At 51.3% G+C, this 23,759-nt stretch overlaps 1 protein-coding gene across 2 annotated transcripts in view; it reads right to left on the bottom strand.

Moving 5' to 3' along the window:
• The window catches only part of GNG7 (G protein subunit gamma 7), a 92,042-nt gene extending 69,679 nt beyond the window's left edge, over nt 1–22,363 (bottom strand). For both annotated transcript variants that reach the window (XM_014528016.1, XM_014528014.1), the window contains exon 1: nt 22,292–22,363. The gene's annotated coding sequence lies outside the window, so the exon portion shown is untranslated. The remainder of the gene's footprint in view (nt 1–22,291) is intronic.
• Nucleotides 22,364–23,759: the final 1,396 nt, after the last annotated feature.

The following is a 23,759-nucleotide window of genomic DNA, read 5'->3' on the forward strand; positions in this document are numbered from 1 at the left end:
CCCTCCCTCTTTTGCAAAAAGCTGCATGAAAAAGGTTTCTTTTAATGCCTGACTCCGGGGACAATTAGTTCCTCTTAATTCCACGGTGAAATGGTTAAGAACCAACTCTCTCTGCCAGCTGGTGACACTTCAAGGGGAAGACAGACTGGTTTTTGAGGTCAAACCACAAACCTGGGAGTCAGGTAACCTGGCTCGAAGCCTGGCTCTCCTGGATGCTCTTGGAGATAATTTCCCCTTGGCCTCACTTTCCTCACGTTAGGTCGATGCAAGACAAAGGACTTTGAAAACCCAGGACAGAAAATGATCTGGGGCAAGAACCGTGCCTGCTTGATGGAGAAGCTGATGGTGTTACACCAGTGCTCGCACACTTACTTACCCCTTATCCACATCTATCTTCTGCAAATTGCAGTTGCATAGTGCCCCCTCCCGCCCGCACCCGCAGCACGGCCTGCTGCAGAGCTGGAGGTGGCTTTACACAAAACAGGAGGAGCTTTTTGCATGGCTGTTAAAACCACATTGTTTTGCTAGTGGTAATTTCCACACTTGGCTCCAGGGTGTGGGACACCAGAATCCAGAGCACTTTGTCACTGTCACACAATGGAAATCTACTAGTGAAGGTGCATCCACTTCCCGCTGGCCGGGACTCGCCGCATCTGCCTCTGTTACCTTGCAAAAGACAATCGTCATCGGTGTTAGCATCACTCCACTGCCAAGAACCCTAAAACCCCGCGTGTTCAGAGCAGATGCCCAGCAGGTCCTGAAGTCACCTAAGAATCTGCCAAGATAGCTTCCCCAAAAATGACTAGTCGCTTTTGAAATCAGAGCCGGTGTTGAGTGAGGGAGATCAAGGCGATAAAGAGTCGAGGCTTCACCACAGTAAACACCTACAGACATGAAACCGTGATAGGATCTCATTAACTTTTAGAGTGCAGATAGTCATCAGGGAAAAGCTCGTGTAGGAGGTTGTTGATGTAGCCAGTGCCCAGATCCTGAACATTCAAAGGTGACTTAAAGCTTCAGTATCAAGAGTGAGGAACAGGTTTGTTCCTCGTCCCCTTAGCAGCGCAGGGATGTTTGAAGTCTGAGGATATCAGAGGGAGCAGGGCACTGAGCAAGGCTTCTTGGAGCTGAAGAAGCCAATTAACGCTGGGGAAACTGGGGAGCTGCTCAGCCAGGCACAGCAACCAGTCCTGTCTTACACATGCAGCCAGCCAGCAACGGGCACTACTGAATTTTTCACAGGAAGAGAAAACTCCCCTCCCGAGGCCACTGCACAGCAGAGCTGGGTAGTTTATGCAGGCTAGACAGGACTCGGCAAGCAGATCACAAAAGGCCTGAAGCATGAGCGAGCCATTCTGCAATGCACAACTGCAGACAAAATTCAGAACTGCACTCTAGTTTGCAGAGGGGCGGTGGTGGGGACGGGGGATGAAGTACTCCATTAACTGGCCTGAGCCAGAGCATCAAGCTCTTTATCAAAGCCCTCCTTTCCAACTGGAGCCACCGAGGGTGCCTGCAGGGCAAGGGGCAGGGAATGCCTCCCCGTGCCCTGGGAAGCTGCTGGCTCCGACACGGGACTCAAGGGCTGATGGCCAAGTGGCACAGGAGACACGCTCACTGCGGAGTTTGGGATGCAGTCACCTGGATCCCAAGCTGCTGCCCTACAATAAGAATCGTGCCCCTGCCGTTTCCCTTTGGCAGTACAGGAGACGTCCAGGAGAGCAGCTCGCTCCCGGGCGCGCTTCAAGCCTTCGCTTCCGCAGTCTTCCTCCGACTGCGATGACAAGAGGCATCGGGAAGCGCTGCTCTTTCCAAAGCGTTGGTCTGAGGGCTGCCTCAAAGGCTCTCTGAGACAGTGCCGAGAACGGCTGCATGGCAGGTGACACACACCCTTCAAAACAGACAGTTCTTGCAAAATCCCCCCCACCCCCGGGTTGAGTTGCCACCACAACTGTTTGGAGACAGACTGTGCACCCTGCAGCCCTCCACACAGCTTGCACAAACCTCGCCGCTGTGGGTGTGGATTTGGCACAAGGGGAGTCTTTATTGCAACGGGAGAAAAGGAAAAAGGAGAGACATTACTGGCAGTCAGACCACTCCTGCTCTGGCAGGGCTCCGTGGCCTTGCCAAGTTGCCTTTATAAGGAAGTTTCTTGGATGATGCGATTTCTCCTCATGTTGTTACTGGGCTGGGTTTTTGTTTCCCTCCCCAGCCTTTGGATTCAGCAGCTTTCCAACAACGGGTTTTTTTAGTAGGCGTTTCTCCAACGATGCATGCAGCACAGAGCGGAGAAATGCTCCGCACCTTGAGGATGAGCTGCAGACACCTCCTGAAAACCAGCTGCCGAGAACAGAGCCCCTAAAAATGGCATTTGCTCTGCCGGGCGTGCGGGGGGCAGCTCCGTGTCCTGGGCTACTTGTAAATGCAAAAAACTCTAGTGCATTAGGGTTGTGTAAACTCCCCTGAAAAAGGGGAAAGAAAACACCTGGGCATTTGCACTGCCTGTATGGGGACACGATAATACACCTGCAGTCTGTCACAAGCAAGGGTTGAATAGAGGTGGGCCGGCAGGCAGCCAAGTGCCGCGATCCAGTGCGAGATGACAAGCCGGGTCAGTTCAAACTATCCTAGCATTTGGGAGAGCGTCAAAGGGAGCTCAGGTGCTGCAGGAAGCACTGTTGACGGTGTGGGGCAACCCTCGTGGTGTGCCCTTACCCTGGCAATTATCCAAGCTCCCTTAACGTGCCATTTTTAAACTACATGGGACTGAAGAGACCTCTCGGGTTGTGTCTGCAATCGCTGCCAGTCACACGTAAGGCACTCCATGCAGCCCTGGGGGCACAGTACAGCAATGCAAATGTTATCTTTTGCCTATATAAGTTATCCTGGGTGCTTGTAATTCATAATCTCATCAGACTTTTGCAAGTGCAACGATTTTCACAGCAGCCTCTTGGCCCAACTTCCAACTGGGCTGAGTAGCGTCATGCCTCCAAATCCACACAGGGTAAAGAAGTATTTGACTTATTTCAATACAGCCCCAAGTGCAACCATGCCGAGCTCAGGATGCCGGACATTTAAGGCCAGGGGGTGCTGCATTCATGCACCTACCGCATGCATTCACTTGCAGAAGCACTTGGGGTCCTTCCGAATGAACAGCGCTAGGAAAATGCAAGCGATGAGAGAAAGGCAGACTGAACAAAACGGCTCGTCGTGCCCCAAGAGACAGGGAACGCATGCATATTTTGTGTGAATGAGTGTGCCAGACGCTAAAATCAATCATCTTCCATTTCACCACGTCCCACTGAAAGAAAGATAAAAACAGCCTGTTGGGAGTAATATCAAGGAAGAAGCGGTGGAGGCACAGGATGTCCTGTAATCTTTTGATTCTGGACAAGAAGGGTTGTGCTTGTTTTAACTTATGTGACCTCAAAGCAATATACAGCTAGTGTGCATGGAAACACCAAAGGGAAATAAAGCAGTATTATTCACCCTTCCTGGTAGCGAGAAAACTCAGGTGCTGAGTTGCAGATAGTAAAAAGCAGACAGCATCACAGGTCTAAAAGTGTAATAATAATGAAGTGTTATTTCATGCACGCACACTTTCCTTGAGGCCTTTCAAAGCTACAAGCATACAACAGAAATACATTGTATATTATTATTATTATTGATAATAATAATAATAATAATAATAACAATAATAACAACAACAACAACAACACCACCACCACCACCACCACCACCACCACCACCACCACCACCACCAATAATAATAATAAAGTGGACGTTTGCAACCTTTTTAGACTCCAGGCACCCCTCAGAAAATACCAGCTCTTCAGTTTTCACTTGGTATTTTTTTTGAGGGCAGGCAAAAACTAGAGCAATTCTTCCGTTACGAAGAACCCAGAGAGACCACAACCGATCACTCTGGATTCCTATTTGAAATCTCAGGGTTTTATCTTGTGACTCATGCTGTCACACTTTAACAGTGCTAACACTGCACAGTACGTCAAGGCATCCCCGAAAGGATCTCGGGGCACCCAGGTGGAGAATCCCCGATGCCAAGCGTCCTGCTGGGAAGGACCGGCCGTGAAGGAAAGAACAGCTCGTGAACCAAGGAGGAAGAATCCAAACCAGGGCCAATTTCTCCAGTCACCGTTGCCAGTCATAAAATAAGTAACTTTCCCTTCAGGCCTTCAACTGAACCAGCTGACCGCTCAATACATGAGCTGCTGCAGCTTGGACCGAATCAGATGGTATTTTGGGATGCAAAATTCATTCCACATATTAAACTATAGCAACTGAAAGTTGCCAAAATGCACCCTTTTTTTAGTAAGTAGGAATAAGACCTCAGATGCCAGAAAGGGGAGGGTGGGGGGGTGGTGGAAAAAGTTTGAATGTAGCTAATAAAGGTGTCTGGTCATTTAAGTGATTTGGAGACGGTTTCTGGGATATAACATTTAAACAGATCCTAAACACATGAGCCGGCGCAGAGGAATGCTGTCTCAGAGGCTGAGGAATGCAAGCTCGTTGTGACCCGAGCAAGAAAAACAGCTGTACACAGCCCCGTGCAGGGACGCGAGACCAACTGAAACTATGCAAACTTAACGTTGCTGAAGCGCCTTAATGTGCATCTATATTTAGACCAATTCAATAGAGGAGATGGGCCGTCCCATCAAAGCCAAACCTGCCCTTGTCTGGAAAACGAGAGTTCAGTAAATGTCAGCGGGGAGGGGGCTTTGCCAATGGAGGCTCCTCAGACAATTGGGACAATTCTCTGGTTAGGTTAGGCAGTTAAATCCCCCAGGAAACACTGGCAGAGGTTTTGCATTTCAAACAGACGGAGAGTTTACGGCAGGACAGTGTCTTCCTGTCTTGTCTACAAGTCCAGACACGGCGGTGGGGTAGGTGGAAGAGCGCTGCAGCCCTGGTTTCCTAACTCCATAAGTGGATGGGGCTTTGCAGAGCCCTGAAGTCAGCACTTTGCGTGCTAAGATGGGAACAGCTTTAGATAACACCCTTTCGCAAAGAGGAAAGGCTGCCTCCACACAGGTCAAATCAGGACCGGCTGGATGCATGGTGCAGGCGACTTTCGTGCCATTCGCACCTGGAGCGCAATACTGCAGCATACGTTACCCAGCATTTCTCGGGCTGAACCCCCAAACCCCATTTATCCCAGAGTTGCCTCTGCCCAGCTGAGCAGGGCCCACCGGCTGCCCTCTTCGTGCCATCAGAAACTGAAACCTCCGCTTGGGAGCTCAGTTGTAGCTAGCACGCAGATGCATTTGGTTTCAGGGAGGCTCTGTCTTTCAAAGCCGAGGCTGCCTGGATGACCCTGGCGGCTGGCCAGTTTGACGGAGACGGGGCAGGCTCACACGTCAGCACGAAGGACGCATCTCCAGGCCTTACAGGACGAGTCTGGCCGTGCCTGCTGCTGGAATGTCATCCTGGAGCCGAGACACCGGGGCAAAGGGCTGAGACCAAGAGAAAAAAAAGGCAACTGATGCTTTGTTTACCGCTCCTCAGGGCTCCAAAAAAACCACATCAAGGTTTCAGTTGCTAAAGGTTAGCCCAGTGCGCAGGTGGAGCGTGTAGGAGGGCGGCAGGGCAAAAACAAGAGACAGTAAGAACTGACTCAGCAGGGTTTCACCCCCTCGCGTAAGATCTCCTCTTTCAGATGGGAGATAAACACGCCTGCAGATGAGCGCGCGAGAGCTGGAAAGGTTTCTCTGGACCAGCTCCGGGGAGCTCGCAGAGATTGCACATGCTAGGAACCAGGCGCCAGAGCCTTTAGGAACTGCACTAATTGGGAAGTCACGGGCGAGAGGAAGACTTTCGAATCGTGGGAGGGGTGGTTTCAGGGGACAAGTGAAACCGGACACCAAAGAGAGGCCCCAGTGGAGAGGAACCGTGTCCAGTGGTTAGAGCAAGGGTCAGGTCCTCATTCCTGTTGCCACCTTTGCTAGTGGGGACTTTTGGGCCAAGTCCAGATTCTGCAATGCTGGTTTCCCATCCAGATCAAAGGAATCGGTTTAAGAGCTAATGCTCCAGGATCTCGCTGTCACTTAGTCTCCTGGAGACCAGTTGCAGGGCAAAACTTGCACCAAAACAGCTGCCAGCTTTGCGGCTGCAAGAGGCCTCCAGACCAACCTGGAGCACCAGCAGCTGAACAGGACAGACTGGCTGTAAAGGCCCCGTGCTTGAACAGTGTCACGTATTTACATGCAGGTTAAAACCCCTTTGCGTTGCATTCAGGCAGTTCCCAGAAAGCCACGTGCCTATTCAGCAAGGTTAGTATTTACAGGAAGCTTTCCAATGTTTTCTTGGGAAAAAGAGTCGATTCCCACGTGATACTCGCAGGAATGTGAAATTTTTCCTGGTTGGTGAGCTGCCAGGTACCCACCCCGACTGCACAGCGGCTCCGCTTACCTCTCATTCCAGCTAATTATGTCAGGCTAATATTGCAAGGTCTGGGAGAGGATTGCATGAGAGCTCTCCCATGAGTGCTCCTCCTCCCAGAGGGTGCAATGCTGCTCGAGGGCAAGAAGTAAAAGCGTTTCGGTCCCACAAAGCTGCTAACGGCTCCATTTCCATCCCAAACTGCAGAGAGCATGCAGGTTTCCAGCTCGCAGATAAGGTAGCGTGGCCTTGGATAGGACTAAGCTGAAGCAAGTTGGAGGCTCCCTTTCATGGCAGTAGTGAGGATTACAGTCACCAAACTGTTATGAGACAAAAATCCAGGTGTGTTTCCTGCTGGCAAGTCACTAAAGGGACCAGAGTCTTACCAGGGGGCTCACAGGGACCCCAGCATAACCACTGGACACAGGAGCCTGCTACACGGGACTGTGATAGCAGAGGAGCACTGGAGGAGCGCGCTGGCAGGACACTGCCATGTCCCTCCTGGTCTTAGCACGAGTGCACTTTGGCCTGCAGATTTTAAGTAACCCCAGCTGTGTAAAACCAAACTGGGGGGAAGAGGCACTAGTCACTGAGTCGGGTTAGAAAGATTTCAGTTCAATAGCACTGACTTCACAGAAGTCAATGCTTGGAGAAAATGCTAGCTTCACAACAGCCTCCAGTTATCCCCAGCGTGGTGCTGGGACGCTGTCGGCCACGGGGAGCCGCTGCCCCGGGAAGGTCTGTCTTTTGCCCTCCAGAGAGAATAAAGCCCGCTGCCTTTCCTCGGCCACCTCTGACAACACATCCTGACCAATTCCCTCCCCACAACCCCCCGAGGGAACATGAGAGAACGAGTCAGACGTAACTCGCTTCGCACAGGCTGCGGCAGTCAACCATGCCTGAGGATTACTTTGAACGCTGTCCAGATCCCATGGTCCGGGTGGGAAAGGCTCTACAGTGCATTCATGAGTCACTCAGTTCCCCAGTGTAAGAGCATAAAACCTAGCGTGTCCGTGGACTCGCAAGGGGCTTTCCTATAACAGGATCCATGCAGATACTCCAGCATCCTGTCAGAGCTCACATCCTCCACTGTTGGGGCTGCTCCTTTGAACTGCTACCGCAGCAGACACCAAGCATTTAAGCAGGCGTGCCATCAATGAGCCCTGCACCTTCCCTAGGTGCCACCCTGATAACCTTCCTCTGCCCAATCTGCTGCTCTGCTTTCTGCTCCTAGCACTGTGCTCCCTAGCTGATCTACTTATTCCTTTTACTTCTTCCACGTGTTCCCTGCCTGATTTCATACTTTCATCGTTTTTTAGGGGCTGGAAGGGACCTTACAGATCGGGTCCAGTCCCCCAGCACATGGACAGGAAAGACCGCTGGGTCACATTTGCTGCTCTGCTTTCTGCCCCGTTGGCCACTGTGCTGCCTGTCTCTTCCCAGATCTGCCATGTGTCACACACAGGGGCTGCCCATACCACGTGTGGCACCTCTGCCAGAGGCTGGCCACTCCTGTGTTATGGCCTAGCCCTAGGAGGAGGCCAGATGCATCACTGCAGCTGCTGAGGGCAAAAAAGGCTCATCCTGTCGTGGCCGAGTCCGGTCAAGCGCGCCGGTCGCAGGGCAGGGCGGGTGCGAGTCATCCCAGTGTCTTGCTGCAAGTTGGACGGTCTAAAATGGCACCGTCCTTGTTTAGACAGTTTGAAAAATATCAGAAAGAAAGATTATGGCTGAGAATTAGCATAATGGCTGTCTACTCCCTGCTTACCTAACAGGAGAAGAATTCTGCCCGTCAGTTAGTCTAGACTGTGGTGTTCAGTCCCTGGGACGCTGGAATCTGCGGGCCAGAAACAACACAACAGCTGAGATGCAACAGGACCAAGTGCTGCCCTCTCCCGGTCAGCTGCATCCTTTGGGAGCTTGCAGCTGCACACGCCTGCATCTTAGTGCCTGGAAGCCCTGCTCATGGACCACCCCATCACGCTCAGCTGGGCTGGAGCAAAGCAGAACCAGAAGCGGGGCCTGCTTTCTGCCTGCTGCTTTAGGTCTCTCCAGAGTGCTCCGCACAGTCGTCCTGGGGCATAAAGTTACAAAGCTACCCCCCAAAACATGCAGAGACCCCCGCCCCGCCACCACCCTCGTGGCAGCATTTATAAGACTTTGCACTTCAAGTTTATAGCCAATTGAGCTTCCTTGTTTAATACTAAGTGCACTTAAGTTACTTCAGGTTAAATAACAGGCCTATATTAGAATGGCCTTGTGCTCCATAGTAGTGCCTGCAGCTCCCAAAACCAGATGGACGGTTTAAGAGTGCCCTCTGTCGATTAAATAGACGCAGCGCATGCATCCAGTCTGTCGCAACCCTTTGGCAATCCAGTGAGCTGACTGTAAACACTGGAGAGACTCATGTACACAAAATGCAGCCAGACACGTGGCTGTCCCGGTCTCCACGATTTCCCCATGATACGTTAATCTAGAATCAGAGAAAACGAGGGTTGAAGAGACCTCGGGAGGTCACATCTAGTGCAAGCCTCTGCTCCAAGCAGGACCAGCCCCAACTACATCATCCCAGCCAAGGCTTTGTCTACCTGGGTCTTCAAAACCTCCAAGGATGGAGCCCGCACCTTTCTCTGGGTAACCTGTCCCAGTGCTTCACCACCCTGCTCATGAGAAGGTTTTTCCTAACATCCAACTTAAACCTCCCTCGATGCAACTAGTTCATACCAAGCAGCTCTCGGCCTGGCAGTTGCCCCTAGGCTGCCTCTGCCAGGCCGAGAGCTGCTGCATCTCCCCTTGGCAACTTCACCTGAAGTGCCTGAAAGAAGAGTACAAGAGGCAAGGGCAAATCTGGCTACCAATCAGGCTCCCTCTCCGCAAACCACACTCTTCACCAAAACCCATCTCCTTGGGACAACGGGATGGAGAGCGCCAGCATCTGCTCCCAAACAGTGCTATTATTCATTGATACGGGCTCTTTCGTCACCAGATCTCCAAGCGCTTTATCCGGTTAAAGGCAATGATGTCTGGTGCAGAGCAAAGCAGCTATGCATCAGTAGGTGAGTGGCTCATGCTTTGGGCCTGGATGCCTGGCACAAAGAGTTCCCAAAGACTCATTCATCCACCCCCAGGCAATTCCTTAAGGACTCAGTGAAGAGAACAGGACAGAGCCACATGAAACAGCTCATATCTGCTTCAGAGGAATGGCCAACTAAGACTGCCTGTTGGGATAGACCTCTGATTCCAGGGAGGTGATACAGCCTGAAGGCAGTACTTAGCTTGTAGGTCACCTCCTTCAACACAGCTCGAACTCGCTAGCACTGCCAGTCTCTTATGCAAGGAGTTCAAGTGGTCGCTTAGCACCAAGAATGAATTGCAGCCGCGGGCATGACTCCAGCTGAAGAGTTAGCGAAGATTTAATTGGCACTTGCTTACTGCAGGATCCATTAGTCTCCAGTGCTGTATGTGTATAAGGGAGCTCAGAATTGGTAGTTTAGTAATTCTGACAGAAGACAAGGTGACTTGCAAAAGCCAAGCTCAGCAGGGGCAGACAAGGGGACAAATTACAGCTCTACCCAGCTGAATACTTCCAGGAAAGTGCAGCTCACCTATGATCAATGTTCAGAGAAGCTGGTGGTGAACTAATGGGGCACTTACCTTAAATCATCTATGGAAGCTGCTGCCTCCACCACCACCGTTCGGCTTAATTAAAAGCCATGGAGAAGGTACAACATTTCCCAGTGTGTCTCATGAGGTCTAGTGCACAGTAATGAAGCCTGCTAGTCCAAAGCTGACATTGGTTATTCCGGGTATCTCCTGTTCCTGTACTGTCAGTTAACGGCTAGACAAGATTTCAAGAGCGGCTGAATTCAAAAAAGAGAGAAGCTTAGCCCCATTACCACCCAATTAAAGCACCTCATTTCCCTCATCTTCTGTTATTCCTGCCTTGGAGTCAAAGCCCAGCTCCACTCCCCCACCACCCTCCAAATAGCCCCTTTGTTTTCAGGCCAAGGAGGACAAACTTCCTGCAGAGCCTGTAGCTCTTTCTTCTCAACGCACGGGATGGATCGCTGTTGCACAACAGGAGAAGTTTCCTTGCATACGAGCAGACAGCAGCTCATCCAGACACAAGGGAAGCAGGAAGAGAGCCAGGGATCTGGCCGAGTGGAGAACTAATGAGAGGGCTAAAAGGCTGACAGGGGTGACACCAGTCCAGCCCCGATCTGGGCTATGGCATCTTCCAAAACCCAAGTGCCAATGCAAGTCAGATCTGGGATGACTAGAGAGTGGGAGACGGATAGGGTATGGGAACTCCTCCTGTTCACCATGCAACTGAAACCTGCCCCTGCTTCCTTCAGGCTTCCTTGCTCAAGGGGAATCAAAAGTTATGATTTACTTTAGAGCGAACTGGAGTTAACAGGGTTACTAGTCCCGCAACGCATTCAATAGACAGGGTAACATTACGGAAGTCACAAACTGGGGATAATATATTTTGTGTAATGGCAGCCATCTTATTATAGCAACGCTGTAATGGAAGTGGATGTTATGTCTTTGTTTGCCACAGTAACGATTGTTCATTTATTGCCGTACCGATTCTCCCTCTAGGTACACGCAGTGCCAGGGACGTTCTGAAATGCAGCGATCCATTCGAGTGCCGCCGTGTTCCCAAGCAGGTCCTGGTGCCTCAAGAGCCCTGGCACGGGTGCGTGTGTTTGTGTGGGTTTAATAAGTAATGTTCATGCCCTCCAGGTCGGGCCAGGAAATCCTGAATCTGCGGCCTCTGAAAACCCCGTTTGTCTCCCATTTCAACTGGATGCAAAAAGGGCAGCCTGAAGCAAATCTGCTCCGGGGTCCAGGAGCTTGACCCTTCCCCGCTGCGAGCAGCTCGCGGAGATGAATACGTGCACATCTGTATTGCAGGTGCAGTGGGGAAGTGGGGTATTCATGGGCCCTTAGCAGCCTCCTTGTTGTTAAGAGCTAACACAGCAGGACCAACCTGGAGCTGCATTAGGACAGCACTAAAAACCAGGAGAGGCAGCATTAAAGGTGGGATTTGTTTCTCTATACACTCAGAGTCTCCTCTCCCACATCGCCTCCTGACTCTCCCTCGGAAGAAAGGTTTCCTGCCTACCAGTAAAAACATTGCTCAACCGTTTTCCGGTCAGCCCTGCTTACTGCAGTAAAGCCAAAGCTGCTGCGAGTGAGCGTTATGGACCCGTTCCAAGAACCCAGCTGAGCCGAAATCCGAGTCAGCTTGTTTTCCCCGCGAACGTCTGAGCACAAACAGAAATGTTTTGTGGAGTGCAAACATGGCACTTCTCCCCCACTCGGACGGAGGCCACGGGCTCCCACGCTCCCTTCCCCTGAACTCTCCTCTTATATAAGCCAAGTGCTCGGGGCCCATCCGTGCAGCCAGAGCACAGAAGGTAAATATTTTCAAGCAACATTGACGTCACTTATTGGGATGAAAGAGCAATCCCCGAGAGCGCTGGTTCAGAGGGAACTTTCTCCATCGCCAGCGAGCAACCCTGGAGCTCGCCCAGCACTTTGCACATGCCTAAATGAGTCAGCACCCCCCTTTTGTTCACTTGTATCGACCCCCAGTTTAGAGTTGGGCTAGGAAGAAAGGGGCGATCTCCAGTCACGCAGGGATCATCTGCAATAGCCATGTGCTGTCTTTTGTACAGCTCTCAGCGCCCTTTATAACTCCACGTATTCCCCTCCCTTTGCTATTAACGGGGATCTAGGGTTGTAGTAGCATGCTGGTGACCAAGAGGCACCCAACCCACAACCCGGCTCCTTCCTTGACATTTCAGTTTGCTTCTACAGGTAAAACAGGGTTAGGGGGAGGGTTAGCTCCTCTTGCCCTGTATAATTAAACACCCTCAAATAAACCTCCAGCCCTCAGACTCCTCCCTTCTCAAAATGACCTTACATGAAGCCACACTTTGGAGGGCCAAGGGATGAGGCGCACAAGCTGAGAACCCCTTGATCCAAGGGGATTTGCAAGGGCAAGACAAGGCAGGAAACAGGCTCCAAAACATTTTGCAAGAGGCAAGGCATCCAGGCTCCAGCCAGAAGGACTGAGGCCGCAGTGCAGAAGCCTGCTGGGAGGGAGGGTACTCTCCCGTGCCAGGGTTGACTCTACCGGTTTAGGAGCAGAGGAAGCCAGATGGGGCTAACAGCAATCCCTAGCAGGACGGAGGCCCGGTGAGCAGTCACACGGGCCTCGCTTTGGGCCTCCGCGTTCTCCCGTTACAAAGCAACATGTGCCCTTGCCACTTCCTTGTGCAGCAAAATTTTCCATAACATTGGCCACGTGCTCTCCTCCGAGGAAGCCTCCGGCCCCGGTCACCCCCTGCGGGATTAGCCAGGGCAGAGCCGACCCAGGGGGGAACAGGTGGCTTGAATTCTGCTCGTTCTTCCCTCCTTGAAATAGCAGATGCCAAAGCAGGAGCTGGCCGGCCCGTGGCTCGGCGTGCTGGATTCTCGCTGAAGCAGCAGAGGCCCGCTCGGTTCCAGCCAAATTCAAGCCTCAGCTACGAGCATGCACTGCGGATCCGATTTCCCTAGGCTGCTTCCCGCTGTCAGGTGGGCCTTCCCTGCCACGCAGTCAGCTTGGGGCCGTATAATGCAATACTGACTCCTGGGATCAGCAGCTGGGCTGCAACCGCCTGACCTCCAAGCTGCCTCTGCCATGCCAATGCCACCTGGAAGATCAGGGAACCCAGAAGTGCCCCCAACCACCAGGAACGTGGGGAAAGGAGGTCTTGAAGCCAGTGCCATCCTGCAACACCGCTGCCAGCTGAGCCAAGGGTTGCAGCCCCTGCACGCAGCTCCACGCTAATTAAATCACTGCCGGGGGCGGAGGGGGTGGAAGGTTCTGCCAGCCCGGGGCAACTTCATCTATCAATACGCAAGTATGCTCTTAGACTATTTCCATGCAATATCAAGTGTCTTTTATAAGGGAAAGGAATGAAAAGCACTTTCCCCAAGTGTCCTGCTGCCTCCTGCCTGTCACCGTCTCTATGTCAAAGACTGAAGCATTTGCTCTCCTAAACCACGAGCTGTGCTGGAGTCCGAGCTCCCCTGTTTTACCCACTCCAAACCGCTGAGTTAAGTAGGCTGGTGCTCTGAATGACCAGCGGTCTGCAAACCGACCCAGCAGCAGGCCACTCCGGGAGAGAACGGCAAATCAGCATCAGCGCATAGTCCGGCTAGCCTCGAAACAAACTCTTCCATCACCTGGTTCCTCGAGGGAAAAAAAAGCACTTTCCTCATTTCTCCAACACGAGCCTCATCTCTCAAGTCTTTAACCATACCACACACTGAACCACGGCAGCGTGAGAGCGGCAGGAGCAGTACGTGTCTTCGGCTTGAGGCTTCAGTGAAAACCCACCTCTGTCCCAACCCAAACCAAAGCTGCTCCATGCGGCTCGACACCCCGGGATAGTAGGGACCATTAGGGCTTGTGAGCTGCAAACAGATTTAAATAGCAAGTTACTCAGACCTTGCAAAGTATGCACAGTTGTTGAAATGCTTCTGGCTTTCGGTTAGAGGTGATAAATACCAGGCTGCTGAAGGAGGCAGCTGCCATCTTCACGCTGCAGGAGAAAGTGCCAAAGCTCATTTTATTTGACGACCTGAACTCAGTCACCCCAAGCAAGTTTGCCCAGATGCAGCTGTACTGGGGGGGCGGGGCGTGGGTTGACATGAGCTATGATTACAGGCAGGGGCCACAGAAGTTCCCAGGGCAGGTTATAATCTGCAAGGACCGGCTTACTCTGCAGCTACACCCACAGCTGCGGATGATAAGCAGCTAACACTAAAACTGCCAGGGTATCTCAATCTAGCTCACAGCCGTCCGGGACAACATGCTGCGGTACTCACTTGTGTTTTACTCCTACAGAGGCGATGCCTAAGCTGCTTTAACACGCCATGGTCAGATGGAGCACGGGACTGGAAGGGACTTCCCCGGTCAGAGTCCAGGCTCCCCTTATCCTGACATTTTATCCCGTCCATCATCATCACTGTCATCTTATCAAGCTCTACACTAAAAGACTAGGTTTTCTGTCCCCACTCCACTGATTAGCAGACTGCTCCTAAACCTCCTGGCTCTGCCAAGCAGAGATATCAGATCAATGGCTCTGACCTACCACCCAGAGCGTTGCCCGGCACGGTGGTGAGATCGGGCTGATCTTTCCCTGATGGTAAGTTTAAAGCGGAGACAGGCAAGTTTATATTCCCGGTATGGCCTCAGATCCTTGTCTAAAGGTTTTGGATTCTGTCCTCAGTTTGGGAGATCTCTTCAGGTCACAGGATGGTAGGAAAGTAGGGCTGGAAGGGACCCCACAAGGTCATCAAGTCAAGCCCCCACTAAACCAACCCAGCCACGTGTCTAAGCAAGCTTCCAAGGATGGAGATCCCACCACCTGTCCCAATGTTTGACTGCCCTCAGAGATGGAAAGTTTCTCATCTCCAACCTAAATTTGCCCATGCTGCAGCTTGAGGCCGTTGCACCCAATCCCCTGCGGTCACAGAGAAAAGCCCTTCTCCATCCTCTCTGCACTGACTCTGCAAGGATTTGAAGACTGTCATCGAATCTCCGCTCGGTCTTCTCTTCTCTAGACTAAATAACCTGAGTTCTTTCGGCCTTTCTTCATAAACCTTGCTCCCTGGGCCCTGCTCATTTTTGCAGCGCCGCACCAGACTCTTCCCAGTCTGTCCACAGCATTCTTGAAGCATGGGGCCCAAAACTGGATGCAGGACTCCAGGTGAGGCCTCACTTCCGCCAATTAGAGGGGAAGAATCACTTCCCTTTAATACACCCCACGATACTGCTGACTTTTTTGCACCCAGGGCACTCTGTTGGCTCACAGTCCATTGTAACCTTCATTTTATAATCTACTGTACTGCAGCCTAGGCAATTGCTAAGGTCAGGTGCTATTTGTACAGCCCCTAGCACAGCAGACCCCGAGACCTGTCTGGAGCAGCCGGGCATCTCGGTGGCTCGGATGTTAGATTAGCAGGGCAAGGAGAAAGCAGTTCATGCCTGCAAGCCAGCGATCAGCGGGTTAATCTCCTCTTTAGCCTGCTAGCCTCGCGTGCCCCGGGTAGGGGCCTGCTGCCAGGCCCACTTCTGAGGACTGTGGCCCCAATGGGAGCCTGTCCCTTGTTTATCCCCTCTCCGCTTGTACACACTGCAAGCACAGCAGATCCTAACCCCAACCCTGATTAACACCACATGCGGCTGCCGTAATCTGCCTGCACACTCGGTCCCAACGTCTCTGCAACAAAAGCCAGAGGTGAAAGAATTAGCGTAATTGGGGGTGGGATTCACAGGGAGGAAAAAAACCCTTCTCTGCAGAGATACCAGATAAACACGGCCCCACCTCTGGCTTTCTGCACAAACCAGCCTTGTTTGTGGAGGCTTGCAGGAGTCCTGGCCAGGGGCTAGCCTGTTCCTGCTCCAGAGAGGGAAAACAAGCATGACCTTGGGCTGCTGCGATAAATAGGGCCCCCTCCTTCCCCATGCGATCCCTCCCGGCCCAAAGGTACAAAGCACGAGGCATCCAGCAGTGTGATGGGGCTTACGGAGAAAGGAGTGACAGCACCAAATCCTGTTTACTGCCTGCAGCCCTTCGGGGAAAAACAGGAGCGCGGGAGCCAAGAGGACAAACTGAAACTGGATGCACTCCTGGTTAGTACAGCCGCTGCGCTGGTTTTTCCCGTCACTTCCAGGCTGGCTGAACGGCAGCACATTAAATAAATACAGCTGCCACCAGTAATCACCGTCCTCCTGTGGCACAAGCGGTTGCAGTGAGTGGTAGGAACATAAGCGGGCATCTGCTGGGAGCTCGGAAAGGGCACCCTTGCTGGAAGCCAGAAAAATGTTGCTCAAACCTGCTCCACTTGCCAGGTCAATGTGCAGATGCACAGGCTTCAGCTCCTGGCAGCTGGAAAGCTACTTCCAGCTTCTGCGGTTCGCTAGAAAGGTCAAATATTTGACGCTGCCCAAGTTCCCCGTTTCCTCGCAGATCCGGGCAATCCCAGACCAAAAGCAAGGCAAGATCAATCCCTCCCTAGGACTTTCACATTTCTCTCCAAGCAGACCAGAGAGAGGTCAGAGGGTGAATTCAGGAGGGGCCTGACAACTGCAGCAGATGACTGGTACTGAAACCAGGTCTCCTGACTCCGACCTGATGCTCTAACCACTGGCCCGCGCTGCCTCACTGGGCACCGTGATGTAATGGCAGATGAAGCTGTCGGACAGTCAGAGGCTTGTTTGTTAGGACACAAGTCTGATTCCATTCAACAGATGCTCATCAAAAAATGTAGGGACATGTCACATACTGTACCTACAGGCTAATTAAAGCAGCGCTGCCGGCATTAGCGACTGACTCAGGGCCTGGAATGGACCAGCACGTGATCCTGATTCATGGGAGCGGTGCAATTAAGGGTGCTGTTAAATAACCATCTAGTATATCAATATGGCTTACCTTCAACTCACTTCTGGGCTAGAAGGTCATAGGACCAAGGTCTAAAGCAGACTTTTAGGAAGTGAAAAGGGCACAGTTCGCTGAAGGGGCTCCTGTTTGAGTAAGGCTATTTTATTTGAAATGGCTCAATGGGTTCACGAATGCTGTTTGCAATCCCTGTGCACAGTGCCTGGGCACTACGGGATGTGACAGACACTGAGAGGCAGACCGCATTAAAAAAACAAAACCAAAAAAACCTGTTCACTTTTCTTAAGTAATATAAAAAGTGGCTCGGCATCTGAAAATCAGGCCAAAGGAGAAGCTGGCAGGTGAGTGGAGCTGCCCACCACGAGCCCTGCCAGGAGCTGGCATTTGGGGCCCTTCCCTTGCCCCCTGCGGTGTTCCTGCTTTTCCAGTGCACGGCCCATAATACTCGTTCGGTACCAGCTGCCGCAGCCCTTCCTCCTCCGAGGCACTGCAGCAAGTTGCTAGTTGTGAACCTGCTAGAAATCGGGTCTGGTTTCGAGGCCCTTTGGAGTCCAAGGCATGCAAAGGGACACCTTCCTCCCGGACGCTGAGCGGTAACCCACACCTCCAGGGCTTGTTATCTAGGGCTGGAAGAACCATTCCAGCCAACCAGCCAAACAGGAAACGCGGTAACGAATTCCAAGGATTTCACATCTCCCTTTAAGGCGGTGCACTGAACTACACCTGCTTCTCGCATCCACTCAGCAAGCCAGCAGGACAGAGGCTGAATACGGCAACTGCTGGAAGAAAGGCAGTATCATTCAGTCCCCATGGCACACGGGTCCCTTTCACGCAGGGGCCAAGGGGAAGATGCTTGGCCCACCAAAGAGCTGCCCAGGGGTCAGGAGGTTCGAGGGACTGTACGGGGCACAGGATGAGGCAGCACCTCCAATGACACAGGGTCCGATCGCTCAAGATTGCAGTGCACGTGGTGACAGCAGCAGGGCTCATGCAGCCACCTCGGTTTCTGTGCAGACCACTCATCTGCCGCTACCATGTGCTGCTCCTTCCAGGCTTCCCTCTTAGGGGAAGAAGAGAACCGATTCACGTTTATACAATAAACCCTGCCAACAGCTACATCCCACTGCTCATTTTTAGAAAGCAGGACGAACGCCAAAGCCCTTGGTAAATATTTGGGGCTCCATACCCTGCTTCACAATATCTCCATAAACACTTCCATGGCTTAAGATAGCAAGCGTGGCGCAACACTGAAGGGAGGCAGGATCCATGGAAAAGAATACAACTTGTTTCACTGGCAACACTGAACTATTTTTAAAAACACTACCTACAGGGAAGCCAATTTCCTCAAAGAGACTGGAAAATTCAATTCACCCACTCAAGGAAGAAAAATGTGCTATGGGAAACAGTCCTTTCCTTGGCCAGGAGATGCTCCAGATGAGTTCCATGCCTTTTCCATCCCAGCTTCTATATTTAAATCAAAAGGCTTTTTTTAGATGCTTATGGAGGAAAAGTTTGTACAGAAAAGGAAAAAGATGAAGAACACCCGGGCCTGGTATGCACACCCGCACCACCGGTCCAGGACTTCAAGGGGTAAAGCAGAGGCCACTATTAGCCCATACTTTTAGTCGAGGGGCATTATTAACGTGCATCATAACCCATTTCATCTGGCACATCCGTTCACGACGGGAGCTTGTTTACAAGTCAATTGAGCTTTCCTTAACAGCACGGGGAAGGTCTGCTCCAGGGCAGATTTATATTTAAAGAAAGCTTACTCTTAATAAAAAGCACCTCGTTTTCACAGAGGCCTCCGGGTGTTAAAAACAAACCGGTTGTTGTTTAAAATATATCCTGTACTTTCATGCTGTTTACTGTAGGTGCTCGGTTAAGTAAGCTGGACACCTCGGTCTGGTTAGCCAGGGACATGCAATGTTGTTTTCATGTGGTCCTGAAACAACCTCCTCCCAGCTGGGACAACTTCAAACTGCATACCGAGCCTCCGTGCGCGGGGAGGAAACGGAGGCAAAACAGGAGCCAGTTGAAGTGGCAGAAAGGAACTGAAATAGGTACTTGGTAAATAGCAGGGGTGAAATCAAGAGCTTTACAACCATTCAAGTGGTCAGGCGGGAGGTTTTACAGCCCAGGCCATGACCGGGTTGCGCACACAATATTCTGCGCTGGAATCGCTCCGGCAAGACGGGCCAGCGAAGCCAACTGGAACGGCGGAGCTAGGCTCCCGTAATCCAGCCGTTCGGGGCTCGGAGGTAAATCCGATTTGCCTCTGAGCCAAAAGCTACCCTCTAAAGACAGAGCATCCCCTCCCCTCCTAGGCTGTACTTTGAGCAGACAGGAGTTAACGCACGACATTCAGTGCTGAACTGGCATGGGGGAGGATTGCAAAGATGAGACACAGGAACCAAGACTCTTGTATTAATAAAAGGCTGTAGGGATTTAGAAACAAGGTTAATTGCTTTGTTTTTAAATGTGAACACTTCTCCTGGGACGGGGCTCTCTCTCTGAGGAGCTCCCAAGGTTATTTCAATGCGTTTTTATAGAATAAAAACGCCCTCATTTCAACAGGCTGAGCAAAAGCCAAAGATCTAATTTCACAGAGTCAATTAGTAAGGAGATGAGATAAATGTCTTAATGAGCCGGGGGGGGGGGTGAGTGCACCTGATATGACAGTGATAACTGAAACTTGGCACCATTATTTCTGCAAAATGTAGGTCAGCACCAGAACAATCTTCACGTAATCCCAGGAAGACAACAAGAATAGCTGGCCCTAAAAAATGGCTTCCTGGATAAAGACAGTTGTAGTGAGAAAGCTGAATGAGCTCCAGTGATGAAGCACCGGTTACTCACCTCCAAGAGCTGAATGGAACAAAAGCTGGCTCTTCAACACATCCTGAAAATAGCAGCTAAATGTAAGGGTGACATTTTGGTCACGTGGCCTAATTCAAAGGGGGGGCGTGGGGGAAGGAGGGAAAAAAAGGCCCAGCAGAGATACAGTGCTAAGTTCACCACCGATTTCCCCACCCTCCAAAAACCTCACTGCTCCAGTGACCGGGTATGTCCCCTACTTAGCACCAGATTCGCCACTGGCTCAGACCAGCCTCCCCTACAGCGACACTCAGTGATCAGAAGAACAAATACATGACCTCTTACTGCACTTTTCCGATTTCACGATGCTTGGACTCAATCTGGGGTCTGATCAGGACCCACAGGTGCGAGCTCCGCTCCAATCCAGGGGCTTTATCAGCTAAGCGACCCTGGCACCGAATCCAGTTCAGGCATAGCAGGTGGCCAGGAGGGGAATGCAGGAGGGGATGGATGTGTTTCTATCATTTGGCCATATGTTCTTGGAGAAAACAGCCAGCCAAATGAGTGCCAGCAGCTTAAACCCATTCATTAGTCAGAAGTCAATCCCTTGAAAGCAACCTCAGGCCTCCTTTTAAGGTGCAAATACCCACTACTGGATCTAGGACCCAGGATAAGTAGCAGATGGAGAATCAGTTGCGTTTGCCCCTTCACACCGCTAAGCACAAGCTTGTGCTCCGATTGCTGTTTCCAAGGGCACACTGCCCTCGTGCGGCAATCTGAATATCTGTAGCCACAACCCACTGCCAGCGACGCGAAAGGGCCCGAGGGACCAACGCACTGTGGCATCTCTCTCTCAAAAATAGTTCCCACCTGAGCGACTGAGTCAGAGCAAGCGAGTAATTGTTTCCAAGAGCTTCACTGCAAAACCTTAAAGTACTTGCTTCTTAGCTCTTTGGTTTCCAGTTTCAGGAGGTTAGTGTGAAAGAAGGACACCACGAGGATGGGTCTCCCACATGAAAGGAGCAGACCTGGGCGAGTCGCTTTCCAGGTAGGTGAGATTTACCTAGTCATCTTGACAGTATTTTAAGCTACTTTAATGGGACTTACAATTCAAGGACAGAAGACTAAGTAGTTATCGTAGGGCCAAGCCACAGCTCTGGAGTAATCTATAAAAAAAATGGCAGGGTGCAGATACTAAGGTGGACTCGTGTTTAAGACCGGACAAAAGGAGGACTTCCAGAAAGACCAAAACACAAGTCTTAAGGAAACAGATTAGACATTTGTGTGGGAAGATGGATAGAAAGCGGCATGAAGAAACACGATGAGGGATGCATGAAAGGACATGTGGACAATCGAGGCGAAAGAGGATGTAGGATGATACAAACCCTGGTATCCTTTATAGAACGAACGGGATGAAATTAAAATGGAAAATACAGGCCAACCAGAAATTATTCTGCAAGCAAGATCCAGAGGTGCAGAGCTTCAGAAACTACCATGGGTCTCTGGAAATGCTCCTTGGATGTCCTGCTCCACCACAGACTCCAACCCGCGTGCTCGCTATGCCTTGGGTCCCCATATATATATATGAAGAGAGTAGTATTTCCTCCTAGCATACAGTGGACATGCACAGTAAAGATCATAACGTGCTCAAAGACTGTACTAAGGGGGAAAAGGAGGGAGGGAGAGAGAGAGAGAAAGCACTTTTTATACTATTTAACATTATGAGTATGACTGTGATCTGTGTCTGTCAACAAGCTCCAGGCACTAGTCCTACAGGCAACAGAGAAACTCTGAATCTGCAGATCTTAGCTGAATCTCGGATTAGTGTTCAAACAATTTTCTGTGTAGCAGCTGGGGAAACCAGGCTGCTGCTTGGCGCTCTCTTAAGAAGCCAAGATCGACCACATTTATGCTCTTACATCAAAACTGGGATCCTTTCAGCCATCCCTTAATAAGGGGATACTTGAAGTGTGGTCACAATTAGCTGATGTACTCTACATAAAATGCATGAGCCAAAGAAAAGCAGTCAGGAAACAGTGCGACAAGTATTTAGGGACAGAGCCTGAACTCAATACGTGGAGCTTTAGAAGGTAATTGCCGGACGCACAGGAGAGGCGGTGAAAGCACCCCTGCACAGAGTCCGGAAAGTTTATGTTAAGACCAGATGTTCCCTGCTGTCACATAAATATACGGTGTATGCAGCTGGGTGTCGCGGCCACGGCACGCCTGTGCTGCACCAGGAAAAACAGCACGGCCACACATTAGGCCGCAGGATCAGGCCACACAGACAGTCTTGTCAGGATAGAGCTGTGACCTTCCCCTCCCTGCCGGCATCACTGCTCTTTCCACCCACACCCACAGCTTTCCAGGAGGACAGCACAGCACAGATCACCCTCTGCCAATACAGACTGCAAGCTCAAGGACAGCCAGCAAGTGATGGGAACAGCCTTAGGCTTTTGGTAAATTATCTGATTGGATTCTCATCCTGCTGCTGCCATGCTCTGCAAGCCACTGAGCACACCGAGGAGCTAAAACAGAGGCACAGGTTAAACCTAAAGGTAAAAGGCAGGCGGGTGCTTAGGGTGTTTCGTCACATACTGGTACATAAAACATACCTGTTCAGAGGTCAAAGCAACGGTTTTCCGCACCGAGGCAGCTGCTTTCAGTGGCTCGAAAGATGACACTTCCTAGGAGAGAGGACAGAAAAGAATTTGCAGTGATCAGTATGTAACAGCCTGTGCCGTATTCCTGCATCGGGCTGAAGGACCCAACCAGATACTGCATTTCATGCCCAGCTGGCACCTATCAAATGATGGGCACGGACACACCAGCCACGTACATGAGACAGCTTCTGGGCACTGACAGAACAGAGGTTGTCTGGAAAGGTAAGGGCAATACTGACCCTTACTGAAAATTAAATTAGACTTAAATATTTGTTAGGAATGAACAGGTGTTGACTCGGTGCCCGGCCAGGCCTGTTCAGGCTACATGTCAACCTGCCACTGGAATGCATGGGTTGGGGTGGTGCCCCGAATATACTCAGCCATGGTTTTCCACCCCATTTTTATCCCCTACCCTTACCCTAGCTGGCTCATCCAAGGAGAGGAGAGGCAGGAGGCTTAACCCTGCATAAAATGACCCTTGCCTCAGTTTAATCCTACAAAAAAAAAAACAGGTCTCTGAACTCCAAACGCCTCCCCTGCTGCCCTGCACACCTTCACCAGCGGCCTGCCTGCCTGGGGGAGCCCAGGGACTCAGCCTTCCACCCCCCTGGCACCTCCGGCCGCTCTCACCCACACCCACTGCCGTTCACAGCCCATGGTCTGCCAGCTCCAGGGACTCCGAGGGCCGAATCCTGACAAAGTAATGGTCCCCAGTGGTCAGAGTCAGGCTGGGCAAGCAGCCACCAGACGCCGCTGCTCTGGAAGCTCTCTGGGTCCTGATGCTGACTGCAATGGATGCAAAGCTAGAGCTGAGCCTCTGTCCTTCTCAGTCACGCCGGCAGATGGCTCCCTCCCCACAAGAAACCCTGGCATAAAAACCCAAATATTTTTCTAAAATCCATCATCAGGCAAGTAAGGAATGAGCAAATCCTCCGAGTGCTTAATCAGTCATCCACTGTGGCATCACAGATGACTTCCCTTCTGCTGACAAGGGCAATACGAATACCAAGGACTTGGTCACGCACACGCATTTTGCTTTTCCAAACACGAAGGACAGAGCTCGGAGAGATCAGCCAGAATAACAAAGGCTTCCCCTGGAGACCTGGTCTTAGAAAGGAATGAAGACTTAGCCACAGGCCAGCGCTTCCATAGCATTGCACTCGCTTCTCCCACACAGTGCTTGTGCCAAAGACGCACTTCTTTTAAGCCCGATGATGTAGAAAGAAAAAAAAAAAAAAATCCACCTGACCTTTTACACTTTACCTCCCCTTGCCCCTTTTTCTCCCCTCCTTTTCTGCTCTTTGTCTTCCTAATTTCCTTTTTCTCACACAGCCTCTTTTCTACCTTGAATCATTATTACTGTACAGTCTCCTTGACCCACCTTTGGCTTTTTATCCCCCCTCCTTTCCCCACTTTACCT

This window comes from Alligator sinensis, unplaced genomic scaffold, assembly GCF_000455745.1.
Source record: "Alligator sinensis unplaced genomic scaffold, ASM45574v1 scaffold1295_1, whole genome shotgun sequence".
NCBI lineage: Eukaryota > Metazoa > Chordata > Crocodylia > Alligatoridae > Alligator > Alligator sinensis.